General features: G+C 34.2%; 1 pseudogene across 1 annotated transcript; it reads right to left on the minus strand.

Moving 5' to 3' along the window:
* Window positions 1–208: 208 nt before the first annotated feature.
* On the minus strand, window positions 209–2492 carry LOC308494378 (alpha-catulin-like; annotated as a pseudogene). The gene has a single exon. The product of its transcript is annotated as an alpha-catulin-like (transcript).
* Window positions 2493–8192: the final 5700 nt, after the last annotated feature.

Here is an 8192-nt window from a genome sequence, read left to right on the forward strand (position 1 = left end):
AAACTTAAGAAAAAAATAATGGGTATGTCATATGAATCCCATGACTGTACTTTGTTTTTTTTTGTTTTTTTAACAACTACTATGGCATTATTAGTTGTCAAAAAGCGTCACAGTTTCATGATCAGAAAATAAAGCAAGATTTCACTATTGTTTTTATAAAATTATTCAATTTCTAAAAATGTAAAGGATTATTTGCTTTCTAAAAATGTCAGCTTTGCCATATAGTGTTCAGAGAGCTGACCTCAAAAGAACATCTAGTTTTACCATCCATGGAATCTTTATTTGTAACTGAGACCCATCTGAAACATCTGAAACATCTTCAGCAATTTAAAGCAAAGTGAGAGAAGGTGAACCAAAATAGCCATCATGGATCTTGTCTTTGTAATACTTACCAACCTTTAGATACACTTGATTCTGCAAAGGTGTCTTAATTATTGTCTGGAGCTAATGGCATAGAGGAATTAGTTTGTTTACTTAAGCTTGTCATCATCTTTCAGCTGTTTTAGGAAAGCTTGTACACTTGAAGCAAGCTTCAAGCTCCTTTCTGCAAAAACCTCCAGTTAATGAATTAAATCCTGCACAGTTTTCACTGGCCCATCTATCCTAGTTAATAAACATAGAGAATAGGCCATACATCACATGTTCTGTGCATATTACACAATCTCATTCTCCTGATTCTCCCACTTGATCTTGTACTTGGCATCAGAGGTGAGTAAACTGAGCTTAAGTCCAAGCTTTGGTAGCTTGGCTTTCTCCTCAGAGTCAGGTTTGTCTGCCTTTAATGATTTCAGGTGTGCAATATTATTCATTGGCTTTGGAAGTAAAAGATAGTCATACTTCTCTCCTTGTCTTCCTTCAAACACGTCATTGATTTCTCTTAGCAGTGTTGACATGTCACTGATTTTGGATTTCCCAGCTTCACAGAATACATCTAAGTTTTATTTATCAATTTTACTACATGGAGATAATGTCAGTGTTTCAGTAGGAGAAATGATCTGTTGGTCAGTCACCTGAAATGTCTTCTCTGTATGTGTACAGGTTATTTCAAGAGGTTCTATCCCAGATACAAGTCACGACAATTGACAGGTGTCAGCAAGCTCTTTTCTGTTCCAGGAGTTTACAGGCATATTCAGCCAAACCTTCTAAATTTCCTTCTATTCCAGTAAGTTTTAATACTTTTAGAACCACAGGATCAGCATGGTATTTTAACAGATCGGCTGCCAGCTGAGTTGCTGTACTATGAAGTTCTTTCTTAAGTCCATTGAGGCTGTGACTGAGTTTCAATATACTGAGTTCCAGTTCTTTAGTGATGCTTATTGTTGTCTTGCTTTGAGCTTGAATACACACAGAAACTGAACTGCTGCAGTTCCATCCTCACATGAGTCAATAGTTCCAAGATGCATTCCCTGTGCTCATGGCCAATATAGGCAGAATCAGAAAAGTCCTCTGTACGCTCCAAGATGGCTTCCAATGTCACTGTAAGATTTTCTTTTGACTGAAAATAAAGATTTTTCCAAAGAGTTTCAATATTCATCTTGAATTATTTAATTCCAGTAAAAATAGTAATAGATCAAATGCCATCTCTCCATTGAGTTTGCAGTCGAGTCACAATTTCAATGACCTTACCCAATGCCACTTTCATCCTGTCAAATACGCCTTCTTTGTTTTTATGGGCCGATTCACAGTTGCGGTGCCTGAGACACATCTTTGAAGCTGTGAGAAACATCACTGTACACTTTTGAAGATCTGCCGTGGCTGCTACCATTTTTGCCTTTTTCTTTTCATCTTTCAAAACATTTTGTCTATCTCTGGTTAGATGTGCAAACTTCACCATTTCATTTCCAAATTGACTGAATATTTGGACAAACTCTTAAAAGCAATTTACTTTCCCTAGTCTATCCATAGTTGCAAGAACCTTATTTCTCGATGTTATTATCTGCTTAATGACTACTCGGTCTGCCAGCAACAACACTTTTGTCACTGAAAAAAGAAGTAATTTTGCAGCCTTTATGACTTCCTGGTTTATCTGTAAAAATTGTGATACGGCCAGCAGATTCTGGGTGCTTCAAGCTGCTTACATCTGTAAGTGCTGCAATTGTTTTTCCTGCCTTTTTAGCTTCAATACAGGTAATATTTATTTCTTCTTTCAAGTCCCAGTTTTCACTGGCTACAGCTTCCCCTACTTTAACAAGCCTTCCAACTGCCAAGTTGATGGCTTGTTCTACACGCTGAATTGCTTTCAGAGTTTTATCAGACTTTTTGGTATTATCTTTAGGATTAATAAGTGTGGTGGTCTGAGAAACCAGCGGGAGCAGCGTCTGTTCTGCTCAGCGAGTTTTGATCTCAAGTTCTGAGTCAAAGGCAAAGCTGGATGGGCCATAGCTTCGCACTGACCCGGCCCTGCCTGAGAGGAAGCCCTGGTTCTCTGGGTCACGCAGCCCAGACACTGTGCCCCTGTGGGCCTGCCCTCTGCCAGCCAGCCCGCCCTCCATGGTGATGGCGGTGCACCTGCCACCATGCCTGTACTTCTGGTTCTTAAAGGAGACATTGAACTCAGTGATAATTTTAGTCAGAGCTGCTTTGGTGGAGTGATGAGGATAGGAGGCAAATTAGGAAGGACTGGGCCATTGGAAATATTGCATCATTGTGGCCTTACAAGTGTTATTACTCTGTATTCTAATATAATTTTCTGTATTCTAATCCCCATGATTGCCAATGACTTTTTTATAACCTGTTTTCCAAAAGGACATAAAGAATAGCATAGCAACCATTTATGGACCCACTACCTAGTGTAAGAGGCAAAACATCACAAGTAGATTTGAAGCCCTTGTGTAACCTGCTTGCCATTTTAGGAATAAGCACTATATTGAATTTGTCTTTATCATCCTATGCATTTATCTGTACTCTTAGTATATACTACTAAATAATAATATATAGTATTATTTTATTTGTCTTAAAACTTTATATAAACAAAAACCTTTATATAAATAATGCCAACTCTATTTATTGTTTTCCAGCTTGCTTGTTTTGCTCAGTATTATGCTCTAGAAGTTCACCCACACTGGTATTTGTAGGAGTTACTTATTTCACTGTTGTATAGTATTCATGTATATGTTCCATCACAAGTTATACTCTCTACATTCTATTAATGGAAATTTAGACTTTCTTTGTAATTATTTTATTGTATAAACTGTACTCCTCTGATTATTCTTGTATATCCCTTCCTGAGTACATATGCAAGAGACTCTTGAAAGATCTAGGAGAGCAATTGATTGATAGTTTATACATATCTTAATAATTATTGCCAGATGCTTCCAAGTAATTTTCCAATGTGGTTGTTATCAAATTTTTACTCGCCCCCACAATATGTAACAGTATCAATTACTCCACGTATTCACCAACACTTGCAAGTGAAGACTTTTTAATTTCTGTCTATCTGAAAGCTGTAAAACTATGTATCTAGTAGTGGTTGTAATTTGTATTTTCCTGAGGACTAATGAGGTGGGACTTTTTTATGTGTTTTATTTTTTTGTAATTATCTTGTGTCAAACTTTCTATTTTTTATGATTCTGCTAATACTCTGGGTTCTGATTAATGTTATCATCCATGACTTACTGATTATAATTTTCTTCCAATGTAGCATGGCTACAGAAACAAATATGATAATCATAAAAATATCAGTATGCCAATCTATACACAGTTCTATTTTTAATTAATGAATTCACATTTCGATGCCCATCGTGTGGTCATATTTAAATCGCATGAGTTGTATCCTTAGTGCTTGATCACCCCAAGCACAATAGGAGCAGGCTTGGGGACCATCAATGTGGAGGGCTGGGTTATGGGACCTGGCAGCTTAATTATAGCTTTACTTGTGAATTTCTGGGGTTTTTTTTTGCCTTAGATTAATAATTTTCTAACATATTTAGCAAACTGTTACTCATAAACAGAGTAGAAAGTAGAACAGAGTAGAACCAATCTAATTGAAACATCACAGAAGCCCAGGCTTTGGTTGACCTGCTCTGCCATCCAAAAGAAGGCAAGGTTAATCTGGGGGGTGGAAGGGAAGAAAGATATATTAGAGATAAAATAAGGACATAAACATAGATAAAGTATACTCCAAAAGTTTTATGATACTATATGTAAATATAAATCAATGGCAATATATCTGAAGACTTCTCTGAAACAGCTGATTTTTTTGAAGAATAAAAATTATCAAAATAATTTAAGAAGAAGCAAAGACCAGTAAACAGAAGCATTGATAGAGGCTGCACAACTAAACAATGAATGTTCAAAATTCAGAGTAATATAATGTGGATAGTATATAGGGTATTTGGAGAATTATGTAGTCTTGGAAGGTAAGGTAAGAATAATCTTTTTTGCCAAACTAAAAGGTTACTATCTTGCTGGCAATGGGACACCATTAAAGACTCTTCAAGCAAGAAATTGAGATCATCAAATTTGTGTTTAAATATGATAAGTTTGACAGGAATTGAACAGTGCAAAAACTGAAGTCATAAGAACAAGTTAGAAATAATTTAGAAGAGTACAGGCAGATGAAGACACTATTACAAGGGAAGGAGAATCAACAGAATTAAATAACCGGTAAAATGAATGATGTGGAGGGCTAGAGGATAGGGAACAAAAAAATGAATGTTTGATGTTTATGCAAAGATTGCTATTTGAACAACTTGGTGGATGAAAATTAAAATGTAAAACAAAATATTAGAGGCACGTTCACTCATTCATCAAATATTTATTGAATATCTGCCAAAATTGTGCTATTTTCTGGCAACACACAAAAAAATTAAGCCATGATGCCTGCCTTTAAGGAGCTCACAGTTGTCACACAGTGAGTTACACAGAGAAATATCACTGTACAGTTGAATACGAGTTGTAATAGTATATGTTTTTGTTAATAACAAGGAAGATGTTATCAACTTGACATAGAGAAGGAGGATCAAATTTCAAAAGAGAAAAAGCAACAAACTTGTTTGCATATTTTGAGTTTAGTTTACCTCTGTTCTTTCCAAGTTGGTCTGTCTAGTAGGCAGCTTGACATATAAGGTCAGAAGCTATCTATGCTAAAGATAAAACTCGAGAGTTTTCAGAAGCTAGAAAGTAGGTAAAGTTATGGGAACAAATGAGATCACTCAGGGAAATTTTCTGAACTAAGAGAAGATGGCATAGGAATAGACTAGAGAGAGTTTGGTAGCTATTATGACAACATGTCAAATTCAATGTGAGATATTGAGGGTTCTTTACCTTTCTTGTCCTAGTTTTATTTTTACTGAATGGAAGATATTTTTGGTGTGCTAAGCAATGTTTTATAGTTTTATTTTGTAAGAGGAAGGAGGGAGGATCATAGCTTGAAAGCTTCCAATTTTTGAAAGGGTCAAAAGGCTGATCATGATAATCAAACTTTCTTTGACAGAGAAACCAAGGGATGAAAAACAGCAGTGCTAGGTTGATGGTGACGATAAAACATGAGAAAGAACTTTCTGTTTTATTTTGTTTTTAACATATATTGTTTCCTTGTGCGTTGTTTTGGTCAGATGCAAATAAACTCTTCATGCTTTATACGTAGAAATGAGGTGTCTGTGGTCAAATGGAGAAATGTTAGTTCAGCCCTCATTTTTGCAAGTGCTTTTCTATGGGGAAGAAAAGTAGATGCTGCAAAAATAGCAGCAATACTAGCAGTAACACCAGAGTCATAGATAATTTTTATCAAGCATTTAACAAGTTGATCAACGTTTATGGATTAATATATATGTGAATGTCTAATATGGGGAAATTATCAGAGTAAATTAATTTAGTCCACGAGACTTCAGCCTTCCAAATCTACAATATTTCTGTTAATTCTAAAATAAGCAAAAATGCACAATGTGATAAGACTGATTGGTATAATTTACATATGTTATACTATAGTATTGTACATTATATTACATATATAAATAGTATATGCATTGTATATCTTTATATATAATATGAATCTTCAGGACATTAAAGTTTCTCATAGTTAATATGTATATTTCATGGGTCTTTAATTTTATAATTTTGGAATAATATGGATGATTATAACTTTTGTGTCTTTGAATATTATATTATTGGTTAGATTCATTATTTTTTAGTGATCCTTCTTCACAAGAGAGATATGTGAACTTATTAATTAGTGATATTCCTTTTTATCACAAGGTTTAATAAAATTAGAATCATAAAAGGAGCAATGTAATACTTTTAGACTAAAACTAAAATATTTATTAATGATTGTAGCAGTCTTAGCTACTTTTTATGAACTTAGTCATAGAATTTGCATGATGCTGTTTCTGGAGGAAGTAAGAAAAGATTCAATAAAAACATTTAAATAGTATTAATTTTTAATTTCTATCGAGTATGTCAAAGCTATTTCCATTATAAAGGAGGCATAGCAAACAATATCGTTTCTTCTGGTACTGAGAATTACAGTAAAGTTATAGATGGATAATTTGTAATCCATCACATTTGTAGCTTTAATTGTAGGCTAGAATGTCGGTTTTGGGGTTAGATGACCTTTATACAAGGCTGAGAGGATTGTAATTCATACTATAGATAAAGGAGTTCCATTTCTATTCAGAATGAATAACATTCATGTTGTTCAGTTTTATTGTGTTCAAGGTAAAGACACTAATCTCTTTTGTGTTTTATCATAAAATACTCCATGGTGCTCCCCTGGATGAATTTTTAATGAGTTATTAATTGACAGTTGTTCAAATTCATACTATACAAGTATTTTGGGTGAAAAAAACTAAATAAATCCACATTTTTAACATAAAGTGCTTCAAACTCAGTATTGTGATTTCACACCTTCCATTGACAAGTTGAGAGTTTGTTTTCATATAATAGAATTTAGGGATTTAAAAAATCCTCCCTCTGGATTAATTTATTAGATTTTCCCAAGACGCAGAACTGATTTTAAATTTTGTTAACCATACAAAAGTTAATATAATTAGCTATATCAGCCTATATAATCTTTTAAGACATTTAAACATTACAGATGTCTAAGTTGTAAACAGAAGCTGCTAATTAACTACTATATGACATAGTTTGTAAGATGTTTAGTACATATTTTCATATAAAAACCCTGTAGGGTTTTTTTTTTCCATTTATAATTGGAAGAGAAATAAATTTGGAGTGTGTTCAAATAGCATTGCCTGAAGAGGCTTGTGGAAGCAGCGGGAAAACACTCCGCCTAACCCCAATTAGTCTTGTTTTCCACATTCAGGGCAGTTCTGTTTTCCAACATATTCACTAAACATGATGATAATGAAAATTAATATGGTTAGAAAGCAATTCAATAACAAATGTTTATTGTTCATAATTGCTGTTTCCTGTCATAATTTTTATAAAACCTGTCAACTCTGAAAAAACGGTTCAAGAAGTGTGTGAGCTAGGAAGTAGGCAGGTGTGCCTGAATTATACAATAGATGTGCTCCTGCAAAGTAAGGTGGAAGTCATTTTTTTGAAGCAAATTGAATTACGCTTTTACTGCTCTTAGTGAGTTCACTGCTTCTCAGGATAAGTAAAACCGGAGTATGGATCCAAATAATTTTGTTCACATATGAACCCTTATATGAAGAGTCTCCTGTTACAGAACTTTTCCTGTGGATTTATCAATAATGCAAAAAGCTTAACCACAAGAAAAATGCTAGAATCCCATCTCTATAATCTTTCCTCATCTAATTTTAATTATGAGAATATTTTTTCTCTCTTTTTTAACTACCACAAATGATTATGTTAGCTATAGTTGTATTTATTTAAGAATATATTTGCCCACAATGTGCATAACTGGTCATGCCGTAGGAGAATGCAAAGATGAATCAAACACAGGTCATTCCACCAGAGAATGAATAGTATGGAAGGGTAGATGAAATAGGTTTTTGTTAGACTCTCCCTATTACCTAGACTTACATCTTACATTAGGCTCAATGCTCCTTGGTGACAGCAAACATCAGGAAAAATGGTTAAGCAAATAGGGTGGCCTATCTTCCCAGAACCCAGGAAAAAATCTACTACATCAGTAGAATAAATCTTATCAATTTCTAGCTTAGGGTTTTTTCCCATGAAGCTAGAATCTAAGCTTCCTAAAGGTCAGATCTTTATCTGTTTTGCTCACCATTGTATTCCTAGCATGTAGTAACCATTCAATAAATATC

The sequence above is a fragment of the Rhinolophus hipposideros genome, assembly GCF_964194185.1.
Source record: "Rhinolophus hipposideros genome assembly, chromosome: 3".
Classification (NCBI taxonomy): Eukaryota; Metazoa; Chordata; class Mammalia; order Chiroptera; family Rhinolophidae; genus Rhinolophus; species Rhinolophus hipposideros.